This window comes from Equus przewalskii, chromosome 6 (assembly GCF_037783145.1).
Source record: "Equus przewalskii isolate Varuska chromosome 6, EquPr2, whole genome shotgun sequence".
NCBI lineage: Eukaryota > Metazoa > Chordata > Mammalia > Perissodactyla > Equidae > Equus > Equus przewalskii.
In genome coordinates, this window is record NC_091836.1 from 45321681 (window position 1) to 45339604 (window position 17924).

The following is a 17924-nucleotide window of genomic DNA, read 5'->3' on the forward strand; positions in this document are numbered from 1 at the left end:
AGAATTATCTGTTTATCTCTTTTGATTCATTTACTCTGCAAAACACCCACGATGCAGGTGCACCTGGGATTCCTGTCTCACAGAGGGGGAAACTGAGGCACAGCGACCAAGTGGCAAAGAGGAGATCCGCAGGCAGGCAGCCTGTCCCCAGGGCCCGGAGAAAGGCTCTCCAGGGAGCTAAGGCGTTTAGCATTTGGTGGCCCCGGGTTTATCCAGCTAAAATCCACAGTTTCACCTTCCTTGTGTTACTTTTTCTTTTGAAATTCACAGGCTGTTTGGGGCAACGAGCAGGGTTTTCCCATTAGGACATTAATATAAACTTTTCCTTTTAAATGAATGGATTCAAGGCTGCACAAGTGTAGAAAATTAAAAAAAATATATATTTAGCACATAATAGTTCAAAGGGGGAAGATTGTGGTCATGGAAAAAAAAGGTCACCAATGGCTGAGGACAGAGACAGATCGTCCAGAGGTGGGAGGAGCACGCCGGCTCCAGGAATTAACCCCTGCCCGCCCACTGTGACCCTCCCTCCGCCCTGGACATGGGTGGGGAGGGGTCCTACCAGGGTCGGGGGACCTGGGGGAGGACAGTGGACACGGGAGGGGGCCAGACCAGATCCATAGTGGATGTTGACTTTTTTCCCAGAAAGCTGGAAACCCCAGGCTGGCGGTCCTCTCCCCACAGCCCCGCAGGCTGGGAGCTGGTGCCCGGAGCAGCTGGGGTGGGGGTTCCAGCCTGGGGGAGGGGAGGCGGAGGCACAGCCGCCCTCGGCCTCATGGGTTCTTCTCCTTCCTCCTTCCCAGGATGCCTTGGGCCTGGGAGCCAGTCTACTCTCCCCGGACGCAGTTCTTCTGTCTGGGGAGGGCCTCACCAAACAAGGTGAGGAAGGAACGGGACAACCTGGGAGAAAAGGTTTCAAGATGTTTGCCGCAGCTTGGGGAAGGCGTGAAGAGGGACATCCCCACCGCCGCCACCGCCATAATGTGGCCAGTCAGCAAGTCCTGTGGCTCTGCCTTCAAATAGACCCAGAATCCTCCCACTTCTCCTCATCGGCCCCCGCCCTGGGCTGACGCCATCATCTCTGGCCTTGGTGCCCTAGCTCCTGACCCCCACATTCTGTTCCCCTCCCAGTGGCCCGAGGGCACATGGGAATGCCTGGATTGGTCCCGTCCCTCCTCTGCTCAAGAACCCTCCATGGCTCCCACTCAGAGGAAAAACCCAAGTCCTCCTGAGGCCCACAAGGCCCTGCATACTCTGCCTGTCACCATGCTGCCCACATTTCATCCTGCTGTCCCCCTCGGTCACTTGGCTACAGCTTTCCTTGTGGAAAACACCAGGCACCGTCTGACCTCAGGGCCTTTGCACGGGCTGTGGCCTCTGCCTGAAGCTCTCTTTCTCCAGATAACCTCAGGGTTCCATGCTTCCTCTCCCTCAGGTTCTTGCCCAAACGTCCCCTGACCCCCCTCCGTGTTGACAGCGTAGCCCCTTCCTCGGCACCCCCGGCTGCTCCCTGCCTTCTCGGCTCCTGCAGCCCTTCATCCCCCCACCGCGGGCTCCCCTGCTTCCCGTCTGCTGTCTGCCCCCCACCCCACTAGACGGTCAGCGGGGCACGACTGGCTCTGTTTGTGTCTCTGGCACCGAGCCTGCGCCCAGTAGGGCTCTGTAATTTGTAACACCCCCCGACCCCCCTCACTGCCCTCCGAAGGCAGCCCCCTTCAGGCTTCCCGCCGGGCCCCCCCGGGGTGTCCACACTGCTCCTCCTCCTTCCCTCTGCCCCAAAGCTCCCGCCCCGCTGACCTATTTGGCAGCCCCTGGAGAGCCTCCTGACCTCTGTGCACACGGTGTGTGGCAGGACACGGGCCCCATTCGCCAGGTGTGAAACCCGCAGTGGGCCGCGGGCCGTCGGCCCCGGGCTCCTCCGCTGGGACGTGGCTGAGCCAGGATTGCTCAGCCAATAATAGTAACAGTGTTCTCTACCATATTACGTGATTATCTTGTTATTATAGCTGCAGCAGTAACACATCCTCCTGGCGCACGGGAGCGCTCAGTGGGCACCTACTGTATGCCTGGCCTCTTCCAGGCGCCTCACACGGCCCAACTCACTCATCTTCTCCGCAGCCGTGGGAGGCACGTGCTGTGATTTCCACTTGACAGATGGGGAGACCGAGGCACGGCGCCGTGAAACGCTCCCATCTCACACAGGGGCCCTGGGCAAACCCGATCTTTCCCCTTCAGGACCACGTGGTCTTGGGCGGGTGATGTGGCCTCTCTGGGCCTCGGTTTCCCCATCTGTGAACTGGCTGGAACCTCGCCAGCGCAGGTGAGGGTCATGGGGAGGATGGAACCGCAGGGGCGCGGCTGGCAGAGGGCACGTGAGGGGCCGCCACGTCCTGCCCCCGGCTTCTTGTGCCACCAATCAGCGCCCGGAACCGGCACGGGCGCAGCCTGAGGCGGGGTCAGATGGGGTCTCGGGTGGAGGGGCAGGACAGGAAGCCCCTGCCTGGAGACAATGGCAGAGGAAGGGCGGCCAGCCCGCCATGAGGCTCCAGGAGGGCGGCTCAGCCATTGTGAGCCCAGACAGCTGCCCCGCCAGGAAGCCCGGGGCGGGGGGTGGGGGGGTCCCCGCAGCGGCTGCGTCTCCTGCTCACTTGACACCTGGGCTCGGCCCGAGGCCACCTGGCCGCCGCTCAGCCCCCGCCCGCTGCCCGCTACCACGTGCATCCAGCTCCTGGCATCCTCAGCAAACTCCCAAATATAGAAGCGAGCTGTCTGGGGCCTTGGCCCAGGGACGGCGGTGGGGCGCCCGGGCCTCTCCGCCTCCTGGGGCTGTGGCTGGGGTGTTGGGGGCAGCACATCCCTTGTGGGGGCACCGAGGACGTGGAGGAGGCAGCCGCAGCGGCAGAGGCGAGGGGCGAGGAGGCGAGGAGGGGCGGTGCACCCAGCTGCCAGGCCCGCTCCTCCACCGCCGTCCTCCACCACCAGCTGCGGTGGCAAGAGTGGGTTGAGCTGTCACCCCGGTGTTCTCAGCTTCTAAGAAATGCAGGCCTTCATGGAACAGCAGGGGCACCCCGAACCCCAAACAAACCCAGCTCCTAGCAACCACTTCCCCTTCCCATGAGCGCTGAGCTGCTGTGGCACCAGCCGGGGCAGGTGACGTGGGCGGGGTGGGGGTGGGGCTATAAATAGCCGGTTTATAAGCAGCCGTGGAGACAGCGGGGCAGGGGTGGCCCTGGGGCAGAGAGAGCTTCTCTCGGGGAGCTGGACCCCAGAGTGTCGCCAGTTTCACCCCCCCAGTGATCCCCAAGATTTGGGGAAGTGGGGGGAACAGAGGGGCCAGCTGCTTAAAGCTTCAGGCAGCATGTTAACACGATGAGGAGACTTTCACGGAAGCTTAATGCTTCCTCAGCAGCAACTGGACAAAGGGGTTGGAATATTACACAGCCATGAAAAAGACCCCACAGATGTGCGATGAGATGAGTGGATCTCGGCAACACACTCCTTTCTTACTTTTAAAAATTGAGTGAAGTGCAAAAATCTTAATTTGCTTCATGAATTTCATAGTAGAATTTTTTCCAGCTTTATGAGATGTAATTGACAAATGAAATTATAATATATTTAAAGTGTATGACGTGGTGACTTGAGGGTAGTAAAATGTGGAGCAGAAAAGATGTCCCCAAAGCCTCATGCAAAAGCCACCTCGTGTCATAAAGCTCAGACATAGAGAAAATGAAACTAGATAAGGTTTCAGGATACAAATAGATGTGAGAAAACTTAAAAAAAAAATAAATAAATGAGCGAGGGAGTAAGAAGCTGAATTCTGGGCCCGACTGGCGGTGTCATGGTTAAGTTCGCACGCCCTGCCTCGGCAGCCCAGGGTTCACCAGTTCGGATCCTAGACGTGGACCCACACACCGCCTGTCAAGCTGAGGCTGCGCGCCACATAGAAGAACTAGAAGGACTTACAACTAGGATGCATAACTATGCACTCGGGGGCTTGGAGGAGAAAAGAAAAAAAGTAGACTGGCAACAGATGTTAGCTCAGGGCCAATCTTCCTCAGCCAAAACCCCCACAGATTTCGGGGAGGTGGGGGAGGGAGCGGGGCCACGCCCCAGGTCTTGGCGGCTCCTGGGTGTGCCTTAGGGACTGTTACAAACGGAAGGAATAAAGTCAGTTAAAGCGGCTCGCGGGGGCCTGAGAAGGAGAACCTGCGCCCCATGGAAACTGGTTTTGAAATTTGAAACTGTTTCCAGGCTCCAGGAGCTGCAGGGAGAGGCAGCACTGGGAGGCGCCGGGAGACGCGCTGGTGGAGGCCGGAGGGGCCCGGCTGGGACGCGGCGGGGCAGCTGTGGGCGGGGGTGCCGGGTAGGCCCCAGGAAGCTGCACGGTCCCAGCGGGAACCCCAGGACACACGGGCATTTCCGCCTTTCTTGAAGGTCTAGGCCTCTTCCCCATTCTGCAAGGGCTCTGGGGAGCGGCGGGCGGGGCTGACCGTGCCCAGTGGGCATGGGCCAGGTGGACCTGGCCCTGTGCCTCGGTGTCTCCATCTGGGCCCCCGGGCCATGGCGCTGGAGGTCGTGACCGGCCCCCCGCCCCCCCCACCGCCGGTGGAAGTGACAGGTTCCAGGAGACCGGGGCTTTGGCCAGAACACTGCGGCCCAGCACTGCAGGAGTGGGTGCCCCGCCGTCAGCGGTGGGAGGCGGCTGCTCAGGAAGTTGAGCATAGTGTCACCCTGTGAGCTGGCAGGTCCCCTTCGCACAGATGCCAGGCAGGCCGAGCACAGGGCCTCAACGGATGCTCGGGGCCCCAAGTTCACAGTGTCCACCCACAGTGACGGGACCCATGCAACGTGCTCCATCCGCATCGTGGAGCCCGATTGGGCCACAAAAGGGAACCAGGCTCTGGAACAGGCGACACCGCGATCGGAGGTGGTGGCCGCGCACGCTGCGGATGTGCTGGATGCCACTGGACTGTTCATGTTCAAATGGTTGATTTTATGTCATTGTGACTCTCACCTCGATTTTAAAAAATCCTGAGCGGGTCGTGGCAGTGTCCCCCACGCCACCCTGGGCATCTCTCCTGTCACAGCCTTTGCTTTGTGGCTCATAGGTCGCCCTTCAGTTCATCTTTCCACTGCCCTAAGGTGACACAGAGGTTACTCTCCTCCTTTTACAGATCTGATCATCATGCATTCACTCAACAAACACTGCATGCCAGGGGCTGTTCTAGGCGCTGGGGAGGGCAGGTGTGAACAAGCCCAACCAAAACGTCTGCCCGTGGGCCTGATATTCCAGCCGGGGAGAAGACTGTGAACTCGATAAAGAGAACAGAATGGAGAACATAGGAATGGGGAAATTAAGCAGGTTAACGAAGGAGGAGGGGAGCTGGGAGGTTGCTGAATTGAACAGGGTGGGCGAGGAAGGGCTCACTGAGGAAAGACCTGAGGGAGGAGCCATGAGGACATCTGGGGAAGGGCGTTCCAGACAGAGAGAACAGCCTGTGCAAAGGCCCTGAGACTGGAGTGTGCCTGGTGTGGAGAGCAAGGGGGCTTATGAGGCTGCAGCCAGGCGAGCGGGGGGAGAGGAGTTGGAGGCGAGGCCGCAGAGAGAATGATTGAGACCGTGTGCAGCAGAGGTGACAGGAGAATAGCTAACACCCGCGAGGTGTGAAGCTGGCTGGGACGACCTCAGCCCTGTGGCTTCCCGCCTGCCCTCTCATCTCGGGGTGCCTGGGCCTGGGACCCTGCACGGCCGCCCCCAGCCCATGGAGTGGGCAGACCTCCCCCCGCAGACCCGAGCCTGAAGTTGGCTGCTCACAATCAGGCGTGAGGAAAGCCCACAGGTTGGTCTGCAGGTGGGGAAACTGAGGCTAGAGTAGGGAGGGATGGCTTGGGGTCACGTAAATACAGGCAGTGCTGGGGAGCCTCCTGGACCCCGGGGGTGGGCGTGCGGACCCTGCGAGACTCCAGGTCCAGCCCCTCAGCGCTGGCCTGAATGGTGCAGCCGCCTCCGCCCAGCACCCTGGCTCCCACCCTCGCCCTCCACAGTCTGTTTCCCCACAGCGGCCAGAGGTCGCCGTGAGAGCCCGAGTCATATGGCGTCCCTCCTCTGCTCAGAACCCTCCGTGCCTCCCACCTCACTCAGAGCAAAGAGCCCAAGTCCTTGGCCCTGCTCTCTGCCGGGCCCCCCCTGCTCCACCGCCCATCTCTGCCTTGCTAGCCTCCTGCAGCGACCTGGGCCTGGTCGGTGTTCCTCAAACCCTCCAGGCACATTCCTGCCTCAGGGCCTTTGCACAGGCTGTTCCCTCTGCCTGCACTATCCTTCCTCCCCCAGACACCACACATTGCCCCCTTCACCTCCTCTTATTTCCTTTTGGAAGATTAGCCCTGAGCTAACTGCTGCCAATCCTCCTCTTTTTGCTGAGGAAGACTGGCCCTGAGCTAACATCCGTGCCCATCTTCCTCCATTTTATATGTGGGACGCCTACTACAGCATGGCTTGACAAGTCGTGCCATGTCCGCACCCGGGATCCGAACTGGTGAACCCTGGGCTGCCGAAGCACAAGGTGCGCACTTAACTGCTGCGCCACCGGGCCAGCCCCCCTCACCTCCTTCAAGTCTTGAACTGAGACCTCCTCTGACCCCTCTCTGAGAGTGCAGCCACCCCCAGGACCCTGTCACCTGCTGTGCCGTTTCTTCTTTCCAAAGCACTGAGCCCCGTGCAGTCAGTGTGCAGCGTCCTCACCGTCGTCTGCCCCCTCCAGTGGCCCTTGCCTTCAACAGTGCCTGGGACACAGCTGGCGCTCAATGATGGCTGCGTGAGTGAAGGTGAAAGTCTGAGTTCATTGCGCTGTGTCCTTAACACCTTTAAATACCCCGGTGATCTCTCTCCATTTTATTTATTTTCCTTTTTGTCTTTTTTTGTTTCTTTTTTAACACCAAGAGCAGTCTCTTTGCTCCATGGCTGGACTAGGTGGGGCGGCTCGCAGGGTCCTGGGCGGGGCCTACCTCAGCGCCTTGCCGCCGTGCCACCGCCAATGTGACCCCGCCAATGTGATCCTGCCGATGTGACCCCGCCAATGTGCCGCCCTGCTGTGTGACCCACTCGCCGCCACCGTGCCCCTACCGCCACGCAGTGCTTTCCTCTGTGCCGTCCACTTGGGAAATGGCCCTGGTTTCCTTTGGTGGCAGTGGTACAAAGGGTCCTTTCAAAACAAATTTGCTTATGAATTTTTTTTTTTTTTGAGGAAGATTAGCCCTGAGCTAACTACTACCAATCCTCCTCTTTTTTGCTGAGGAAGATGGGCTCTGAGCTAACATCCGTGCCTATCTTCCTCTACTTTCTACGCGGGACACCTCCCACAGCATAGCTTTTGCCAAGTGGTGCCATGTCCGCACCCGGAATCCGAACTGGTGAATCCCGGGCCCTGAGAACCGGAACGTGCGAACTTACCCACTGCGCCACCGGGCTGGCCCCTCGCTTATGAATTTTAAAAAGGAAAAGCAAGCTGATTGAAGGAAGAGTGTGGGGCACAGTGGCATCACCCCGCCAGCGCCGGCTGGGACTCGAAAAGCCAGGGACCAGGCGATGGCAGCCAGCGCCGTCCTCCCGGGTGCTCCGAGGAAGGGCTCCTCTGACAGCGTCTCCCGTTGGCGCCTGTATCTGGGATGAGGGCATCACCGGGGTTTCCCTGGGCCCCTGGCGTGTGTCTCAGTGCCGAGTGAGAAGCTCAGTGGCGACCCCTTTGTGGACGTGGGATACAGCGCCGCCACACCTGCCTCGGGCACCAGCTCCTGCCTGGCTTGAGCAGCCAGCCCTGGGGCCCTCGGTGGCCCCGCCACGGGCAAGGAGGCTGGCGCCCACGGCCTGAGCCTCCTTCAGAACAGAGTCGTGAGATCCCCAGACGATGGCCCACAAGCGCGTGAAAAGATACTCGATTGACATCCCTGATCTTCAGGGAAATTCGAATCAGGAGCACAATGAGACACCATCTCACATTTATTAGAATGGCTCCTACGAAGAGAAAAAACCACATCACGAGTGTTGGCGAGGACGTGGAGAAATTGGGACGCTCGTGTGCTGCTGGTGGGAGTGCAAAGGGCGTGGCCGCCATGGAGACAGCAGTCAGTTCCTGGTAAAATTAAACTCGATCAGCAGCCCTGCTGGGCTTGCCCCCAAAAGAGCTGCGACGCATCCTGAAGGATATTCACACACCATCCTGGCAGCAGCCAAAAAGGGGTAGCAACTCAGGTGTCGGCCGATGGACAGATGAGTAGACAAATGTGGTCCATCCACACAGTGGACTATGACTCAGTGTCAAAAAGGAGGGATGTTCTGACACCTGCCACCACGTGGAAGGACCCTGACGACACCATGCGCGGTGAAACAAGCCAGTCACCAAACGACAAAAACACTGCGTGACCCACTTAAATGAGGCGACTGAGGTAGTCAAACTCTAGAAACGGAAAGCGCAGCGGCGTTGGCTGCTGCCCGGGGCCGGGAGGGGTGGGAGCCGCTGTCTCTGTGGGCACAGTTTCAGTTTTGCAAGAAGAAAAATTCTGGAGGTGGATTGCACAACAATGTAAACACACTTAACCGAACTGCACGCCCAAAAACGGTCATGACGGTGAGTTTTAGATCACGTGTTTTTTACCACTTAAAATTGAGAAGGAGGGAAATGCTGACACCTGCTCCAACGCGGACGGACCTGGAGGACATTACGCCGAGGGAAATAATCGGGTCACAACAGGACAGATGCTGCAGGATCCCGCTCATGGGAGGTCCCTGGAGTCAAGTTCACAGAGACGGGAAGTGGACGGTGGTTCCCAGGGCTGGGGTGGGGGCAGGCGGCAAGGAAGTGAGTGTTTATGGGGTCAGAGCTCCAGTTTGGGAAGACAAGACGAGACATTTCTAGAGACGGACGGTGGGGCTGGTTGCCCAACAGTGTGAGTGCACTTAATGCCAATAACTGGATGCTTAAAAATGGTGAAGGCGGTAAATTCTACATTATGCATATTTCGTCACATTTAAAACAAGAGAAATCCCAGGCAGGACGTTAGGACAGGACTGAGGCTGGACGCCCAGCCCGGGGGGGGGCTGTCAGGTGGCAGGAAGCTGGGACAGGGGCAGGGGGGAACCCCCAGGGAGTCAACACTAATTGTGCCCTAAAGCCTGGGACCTTCCCGTCTCCACCCGGCCCTCCCGCCTCGGTCCAGAAACCCAGCTCCCCCGCTCAACCTGGCCGGGCTGCCACGGGGCCACTGGGGTCGCCACCCGGGACGCTCTCTCCTGTCAGGCGCGAGGGAGGAGGTGGTGCCTGCCCACGCGGGTGGCGGTGTGACTGGTTTTGGCTGGAAAAACGGGAGAGGGTGTGACATGTGTGGCTTCCGGTGGGGGCTTGAGAGCCGGTGCCGACAGTGGCTGTTTCCTTCTCCCTCTGCAGTCACCTGGGATGCACGGATGTGGCAGGCGCAGGGTGACGTGCCCGCTGTCCCAGGCCTGGGCTCTGACCGGCGACAGTCACCATGAGCCGTGCCCCGCGTACTGGCCTCCCACGGTGGGCCCCCGGCTGCAGGCACACAAGGAGGGAGCCACCACCTGGCAGAACGAGGTTTAAGGGGGCACCAAAGAACTCAGGAGTCAAGATAGATGTTATTCTAACACAGCGTTTTAAAGAAATCAAAATTAATGCAAAATGCCCACGAGGAATAAAATAGCAACATTTTACACGCAGACAAGACCAGTCTCGGTGCCACGCTGAGGCGCTCCCGGGCCTGAGGCAAAGGGGAAGCACACCTGTGCGCTCGGCCCTTGCTGTGGCCCCACGTGCCGCTGCACCTGGGGCTCCGTGGCCACGGGGCCACAGTCCAAGGGCGCTGAGATCCCTGGGAATAGCCCTCCATCACTCTCAGCCAGCCCCACCCCCTCATATGGGGTAACTCTGGGGGCTCCAGAGGGGCTGAGCCCAGGCGCCCACAGCTCAGTATCTGCTGCCCAGCCATCCCCAGCTCACTTCCTGCCTTCTCTACAGATGCTTTCTTGAATCCTCATCTAGTGAAGCAGCTGCTCTCAACCCTTGTCTCAGGCTCTGCACTGGGGGGAAGCCAGCCCCAGGCAGACGTCCATTATGATTCTCTTTAACGTGGCAAACTCTGTGACTCCTGACACCCCTCCTGACCTGGGGCAGGTCACTGGCAGGTCACTTCTGCTCCAGGGCCCCTCACAGGCTGCCAGCCGGGTGTCTTGGGGGCTGCAGTGTCATCCGAGGGCTCGAGAGGGGAGGCTCCACCCCACAGTCAGCCTGAGCAGTTGGCAGGACTCAGCCCCCTGGCTGAGGAGATGCTTCAGCTCCCGGCTGAGCGGGCCCCCCCGGGGCAGCTCACAGGGCAGCCACTGGCGTCATTGGAGCTGGTGAGAGCGAGACGGAAGCCTCGGTCATTTGGAAGCCGGTCTTGGAAGCGTGGCCCAGTCATCTGTGTCTTATTCTGTAGTTAGAAGTGAGTCTCAAGGTGCTGCCCGCGCTCCAGGACAAGGGAGGGACACGGTGTGAATGCCAGGAGGCAGGAACCGTGGGGCCACCTTGGTGTCTGTCCACTGATTTTCGCCTTCTTAGTGTATGGCACCCTGACCTGCTCAGTTCTTCACCCCCAGAGGGGTGCCCTCCCGGACCCCTATCTGTCTGCCATGCCGTCTGTGAGGCCTCCGACCTGGCTCCAGATGCCCTTCTGATCCCGCCTCCTTCCCTCAGGGCTGGCTGTGCCCACCTCACGTCTCTTCTTGGAAGCTCAGTCCCACCTCAGGGCCTTTGCACCTGCCGTTCCCTCTGCCCGGAATTCTCTGTCTCCAGACATCTGCACGGCTCCCCCTTCAGGGTCTCTCACAGGCTGCCGGCGGGTGTCAGCTGGGGCTGCGGTCTCACTGGAAGCCTCAGTCAGGGAAGGAAACCCCTCCTGCAGGCCTCGGCTTCAACACGAGCTCTTTGAAGATGCATTCCTGGCCCAGCACAACACTGAGGCCTGTACGGTCGAGTCAGCTCAGCAGCCCAGGGGGCCCTGATCCCGCACGTTCCCAAGAAAGGCCCATCTGCAGGCCCGGCCCTACTCCTAGGATGTCACCTGCTTGCCCCCGGGACGTCCTGCCTGTGAGAATCTGCACCCTGGACCTCAGCCGGGACGGACGCCCTGGGCTCCTGTGAGATTCCGCTGGGCCTGGGCCCCCGTTCAGAATCAGCGGGACCTCTGCAGGGGCTGCAGCCCGGGCCAGCCGCACGCTGGTCAGCCACGCCTACGCGCCCACCTCCCCGTAAAACGCTGGGCCCCAGGGCTCAGGCGGGTGTCCCTGCTTGGCGACAGTCCACGTGGAGAATTCACGGCTGTCCGCTGACTCCAAGGGCGGACACTGGAAGCTGGCGCCTGGCCTTGCCGGGTCCCGCTCCTCGAGCTTTTGCTCTTTGCTGACTTTAATCTGTATCCTTCCCCTGTGATAAACCGTAATCACGAGTAGAACAGCTTTTCTGCGGTCTGTGAGTCCTAGTGAATCATGCACCCCAAGGGGGGTCTTGGGGACCGCCACCCAAGCCCCCCACCCCAGCCGCCCTCTGAGATCTTCCTCACCCTTGTCACCGAGTGGTATGTTCTCGCTCATTTGCTATTTCCTGTCTCTCTCTCCCGGATAGAGGGCTCCGGAAGGCCAGGCCTCGTCTGTGGCTCTCACGAGGGACAGAGGAGCAGAGCGGCCGGGGGTCGCGTCCTGGCTCTGCTACTTTCTGGGGGTGCAGCCCTGGGCACGCAGCATCCCCTCTCTGAGCGCCAGCCTCCCCACCTGTAAGTGGGAGCAGCAACACGGAACACCCATTCCTCCCACACGGCCGGCCAGCGGGGGATGCAGGGGCCAGAGAGGCCTCCAGAGCGCCAGCTTTGAGGTAGCGGTCCCTGTCTCCCCAGGGGCAGGAGCAGGTCCGGAGGGTTCCCAGTAAAGAGCACAGCAGTCAAGGAGACTCCACTGTGGCCTTTGACATGGAGAGGCAGGAGGCGGCTGGAGATACTCAGACAGCCGGTGGGGGTGGGGGGGAGGGGAAGGGGGAGGGGAAGGGGGAGGAAGTGGAGAAGCGGAGGGGAGGAGGGGGAGGAGGAGGAAGAGGAGAAGAGGGGGAGGAGAAGGAGAAGAAGGAGGGGGAGAGGCAGGAGGAGGGGGCACACAGGCCACAGGACAAGGGAGGCCCAGGGAGGGTCGGGGGCCTGCGGCTCTGGTCACAGGCGCTGCCAGGGCTGCTCGGGAGCCAGGCCGCCGGTGGCCGGCAGGGAGGAGGCCGCGGGCGAGGCGGGGCGGGGCCGTCAGGGCTCCTAGGAGGACGCCCGGGGGGTCTGGGGCCGGAGCCGGGCGGGAGGGGTGGCGGTGATCCGTCTGGCCCGGAGTCGGGGGGACGGCTCCCCGGCCGAGCTCTGCAAGAGGCCGGAGGCCTGAGAGCAGAGTGGAGGGGAGGCCGGCGCCAGAGCTCTCCCGTCGCCACGCCACTGCCGCTGCGCAGCCTGCACCCCGGGTCCCTCGCGCCACCTCTCTGGGCCTCAGTTTCCTTCCAAGAGGCCCAGACGCTCAGGTCCAAATACTTGGAGCCTCTGTCTCTGTGCCCCCGTCCCCCGCGTCAGCAACCCTGTGGGCACTACAGCCAACATCTAACCGGAATCCACCAGCCCCTCACCTCCTCCACGGCCCCATCCTCCTGCATGAGGCCGTCACCTCCCCTGGGACCAGCGCAGTGCCCTCTACTCTCATCTTCCAGCTCCCGCTCTCACCCCCTACAGCCTGTTCCCCCAGCAGCAGCCAGAGGGCGCCCTTGAGTGTCCGAGTCAGGTCCTTCCTCTGCTCAGGAACCCTCCATGGCTCCCACCTCACACAAAGCAGAAGTCAGAGTCCTCCCGGTGACCCACCAGGCTGTGCTCCCTCTGCCCTGCCCCTCCCTGCCTACTTGCACCCGCTCTCCCCCTCAGTGTTCCCTCCAGCCCCACTGGCCGCCTCACTGTCCTGGCCAGCTCCCGCCCCAGGGCCTTTGCACAGACCGTTACTTTCTGCCTGGTACTCTCCCCCGTATATCTCCACATGGCCCCCTCCTCGCCTCCTTCAGGTCTTCACTCAAACGTCTTCCCTGACCCCTTGACTTAAAACAGCCCCTCCCCAGGCCTACTTAATTTTCCCAACACATCCCTGCCGAGGCTGGGCCGGTCTCGCTTCTCGGCCTTGCTTGTGCCCCCGCGGGCGAGACTTGTGCTGTGCGCAGCGTGAGGTGCACCCAGGCAGGTGCCTGTCATCAGTTTACCCAGCGCTTGGCGTGGCCACTGTCACAGACCTTCACCCCAGGCCCCCTGGGCCCCCTGCTCGCCTCCACTCTCCCCTTTGCTCCGCTCATTTCTCTCCTTAGCTGCTGGTAGATAGAAACAGCCTTTGCTTTTATATATTGACCTTGTGCGCACGGCCCTTGCTAAATTCACTCAGATTTATTAGTTTATTGGTAGATCTTATTCCATCTGCTACGTACGTAATTGTGCCATTCACAAATGAGGAAGGTCTTATTTATTGCATTTCAATCTTTCAATCTCCTATTATCTTTTTTTTAAAGATGGGCACCTGAGCTAACATCTGTTGCCAATCTTCTTTTTTTTTTTTTGCTTTTTCTTCTTCTTCCCAAAGCCCCCCAGGACATAGTTGTATATTTTAGTTGTGGGTCCTTCTAGTTGTGGCATGTGACATGTCACCTCACTGTGGCCTGACGAGCGGTGCCATGTCCGCACCCGGGATCGGAACCAGTGAAACCCTGGGCCGCCGAAGCAGAGCTCACGAACCCAATCACTGGGCCCCGGGGCCACCCCTGTGTTTTCTTTCTTTGTCACCCTGGCTCCTTCCTCTTGTGCAATGTTGCAGAGAAATGCTGATAGCGGCCATTCCTTTTCTGGTCTAATCTCGGGGACATCACCACTATGTCACAATTCCGCTTGATACCCGCTGTGGCGGCTTTGGCAGCCACCTCGCAGCAGAGCCCCGCGGCTCCCTCCGCTCCCGCCTCGCTCCGAGTTTTGAGCGTGAATGGGCGTTGAGTCTCGTGGCTGCATCCCGACAGCGCTTCCTCCGTGCTGCGTGCAAGTCCTGTATCAGCACAGACCTGCACGGCGTCCCCTGGTCTGAGGCTCAGCGTTCCCTTCTCTTGACGTCCTCTGAAGAGCACGAGTTTTCATTGTGATGAAGTCCAATGTATTAACGTTTTCTTTCGAGGGTCACACTTTTGAAGACATGTCCAGGTAGTCTCTGCCTAAGCTGAGGTCACACAGATTTCCTTGTGTGTTTTCTCCTGGGCGTCTTATAGTTTTAGGTTTTACATTTAGGTCCATAATCCTAGACCTGAATTTTTTGTATAGGACGTGAAGCAGGGTCTAAACTGTCCTTTTTTTCCTGCACGTGTATGTCGTATTCTTAGGAAAGTGTGAGGGGGTTTCCTGTTTCTGGTACAGTTAACGCTTGGCTCCTGCTCCTGCCTGTAATTCTTGGCGGCCCAGGAGAGAAAGCTGCGGGAGCTGCCCAGACGGGAGGCGGCCCAGCCCTCTTGGGCTGAAATCCAGCCCCAAGGGTCCTCATGGCCCCTCCACCGACAGCTCTGAGCGCGCCGACCACAGGCCCTTCCTAGGGCTGGACGGGGGCTCTGAGGCCCAGACAGAGCCAGGGGCCAGCGCGGCCAGACCGGCCCCTGTGGCTTCTCGGGGGAGGCAGCCCCTGTCTCCGGGTGTCCCCGGCCAGCCTCTGGGTGACCCCGCTTCCGCCAACCAAGCCGGGTCGTGCCTCCCTGTGCCCTCGGCTAAAGCAAACATTCCCAGCAGCCTGTCCAGGGAGCCTGGAGCGGCGGGGGCTGCGGGCTCTGCGGGCCCCTCGCCTCCTGGGAGGGAACCCGGGCGCCGGTCCCCCACCCCTCCCCACCGGTGCTGCCCGCGGGTCGTGGGAAAAGGCAACAAATCAAACCGCAGGGAGGCGTGGGAGCAGGGACCCAGCTTCGGAGGCCGAGTCCAGCCCTCTGTGCGTGAAATCCCTCTGCGTCAGTCTGACATCTGTTCTTCGCCTGAGCTCCTGAGTCAGGCTGGTCCCGTCCCTCCTCCGCGCAGAATCCCCGGCTCCCCCCTCGTTCAGGTTAAAGTCTAAAGTCCTCCTGAGGCCCACAAGGCCCTGCACAACCCACCCCCACCGCTTCACTCCCACGCTGCCCCTCACTCCCTCCCTCCAGCCACACAGGCCCGGTCGCTGTTCTCCAAACACACCAGCCCCAGCCCCGCCTCAGGGCCTTTGCACAGGCTATTCCCTCTGCCTGGAAGACCCTTCCCCAGGTATTTTCACTCCTGCCTCAAGTCTTTGCTCAGGTCCCACCTCCTCTTGAAGCCTCCCCCTCCAGCCGCCTCTATCCTTTTTCCAGCTTTCATTTCTCCATAGCTCAGCAGCCTTCTGATATCGCTGTAATCATGCCTTACCTAGAGTGCCGGCTGCCTGAGAGCAGGGTGCTTTCTGTCTGGTTCACCTCTGTGTCCTCAGCACCTAGGACAGGGCCAGGCACACAGTAGATGCTCAGTAAACGTTTGTGGAATGAACTGTCTCCTCCTCCACATTTTGTCCACTGAGATCCCACTCCCACCACCAGGAGCGGTCAGGTGGCCCAGGCCCAGCCAGGGGGCACAGTCCATCCGTTCTGGCCACAGCGATTGGCTTCTAAACGGCACATGACCCCAGTCTGCCCAACGAGAGGGAGCCTGGGGCTTTTGCTACAGCCAGTGGCTAAGTGGCTTTCTCGTTGTCCTCTAGAGTTTCTAGGCTGATAAAACATAAACAGGGGTGGCAGAGGCCATTCGTCCTGAGAGTAAAGCTCCCCAGAGGCAAGCTTAGTTGAGGGGGGGAGATTACTCGGTTTGAGCCCCTGGATCCAGCCGTCCCTGAAGCCAACATACCTTAGACTTTTCAGTTATATGAACCAATAAATTCTTTTCGTTGTTGTTCTCAAGCTCGTTTGGGTTTGGATTTTTACTTCCTTCCCTTTGGAGGGCGGGTGACAGGCACAGTTTTGACTCAGTTGTGTTCAGGGGTGGGCATGGTGGTTCAGGCCAGGATGGGGTAAGGGCTAAATCAGAGGTAGAAGGACAGAAGGGATGGAGGGAAGGAGGAGGAGAGAGAGAGAAAGGAAGGAAGGAAGGAAAAGGAAAGGAAAGAGGAGGAGGGAGAGGAGGAAGGACGGAGGGAATGAGGAAAGGAAAGAAAGTAGAAAAAGAAAGGAAGGAAGGAAGGAGGAGGGTAGGAAGGCAGCATTGGGCGGGACTATTTCAGTCTCAAGTCGCTGCCTCCCTAGGCCCACCCTCCCCGCCCAAGCCTGTGGGATTCTGCCAAACGTGGGTGTGAATCCCGGCTCTCCCATTAGAGGGCTGTGCGCCCCCAGGAAGTGACTGTGCCTCTCTGGGCCCCCATTTCCCCATCTGTAAAATGGGGGCATGACAACCCGGCCACTGTTCCCAGGTCCGCCTCCGCTCCACCTCTTCTGACGGTCTGGTCACCCGCCTGCCCTGAGCTCTGCTCAGAGTCCTGTGTCCTGCAGAAGGAGGTCCCAACTCGCCCTGGCCCCCAGGGCCACCACAGTCAGGACCCAGGCCTCTGAGGAGACCGCCGACACCACCCCCACTTTACAGATGAGGAAGCTGAGCCCCGGGTCATGCAGAAAGGGTATAAACAGGACTGTCTCTCAGAGGCGTAAAGGCGTGAGGGGCTGGAGAATTCCCCCGCAGGGAGTGGTCCAGGAGGGCTCCCTGGAGGAGACGGCATTTCAGGGCTAGAGCTTCCCCGACACAGCACCTCGTGTGGGTGTGTGCAGGGGGTGGGGGGCAAGCCAGGCCGGGGGACCCACAAGGGCCAAGGGCCCAAGGGGGACCAGTGTGTGTTTAGGGCCCATCGGGGGTCCGGAGCGGAGCAGGGCAGCGGGCAGGCCTCAAACGCATATTGCTACATGCGCAGGCGGAGGGCGCCAGGCCGACTGCGGCCCGAGGGGCTGGGTGAGCGCCCGCCGGGCTGTGACTTGGTGCCCCCCCGGGGTCTCCTCTCTGCCAGGGTAGCCGTTCCTGGCGCACCTCCTCTGCTCCCTCCCAGTGCCTGGGCTGCTGCAGCTCTGCCCCCATCTTACAGAGGAGGAAACTGAGGCCCCAAACAGGCCCCCCAGGTCCGGAACCATCAACTCCAGCTTCTGGCCCTGCTGCCCCGCAAGCAGGACAGGATCTTGGGACCCCTGGGCTCCAGATGGGAAACTTGAGGTCCTCCAGACCAGCCCTCATCCACCTCCACCAGGAGGTCTTCCTGGCTTTCTCTAGCTGGGGCCCTCGTCCTTGGCATTCGGCCCTTGCCTGTGTCAGGCCCAGAAAGTGGGGTCTCTGAGGGCCAGCAGGTGGTTCCGGGCTCTCCCGCCTCACCACACACCTCTGTGCAGGGAAACTGGGGAGAGCCAGAATGGGGGGGCTTCTGGGAGGGAAAATATTTTGGTTCTCAGAAGGCCGAGAACTGCCCGATTCCCAACCGATTAGGGGCGATGAGCCCTTCGAGAGGCGGTAACTCAGTCTGTGCCGCTGCAGCCGCCATAAGAAGCTCCAGGAGCCTCCGACCCCTCCCCAAGGCCAGGCCGTCCCCAAGGCCAAGGCCAGCCGGCCTGGGGACAGAGCTCTGCTCCCCTTGCGGGGCTGAGTGACACCCACAGCCCCTCCCAGGCCCCCAAGGCAGGGACCTGCAGAGCAGTGCTTGCCGCACTGTCCCTTCAGGGCCGGCAGGCCTCACAAGGGGACTTTGCTCCTGGGGCCATGAAGGAAGCCTCGGGCTGGGCAGGGCTGTGGGGCTGGTGACAACCCCTGAGGGCTTTTCTCTGTGGCCTAGG

General features: G+C 60.3%; 2 long non-coding RNA genes across 3 annotated transcripts; one reads left to right on the forward strand and one right to left on the reverse strand.

Annotated features, from left to right (window-relative positions):
* Positions 1–358: 358 nt before the first annotated feature.
* Positions 359–15699, reverse strand: LOC139084112 (uncharacterized). 2 transcript variants are annotated; one of them, XR_011541422.1, is made up of 4 exons: positions 15499–15673; positions 7451–8011; positions 6679–6811; positions 359–900 (listed from the first exon to the last, which is right to left on the reverse strand). It is a non-coding gene; the product is annotated as an uncharacterized lncRNA (long non-coding RNA). The 2 variants fall into 2 exon arrangements; XR_011541423.1 differs by lacking the exon at positions 359–900 and adding an exon at positions 3554–5137 and having other exon boundaries at positions 15499–15699.
* Positions 8432–11499, forward strand: LOC139084113 (uncharacterized). The gene is made up of 2 exons (XR_011541424.1): positions 8432–8624; positions 9441–11499. It is a non-coding gene; the product is annotated as an uncharacterized lncRNA (long non-coding RNA).
* Positions 15700–17924: the final 2225 nt, after the last annotated feature.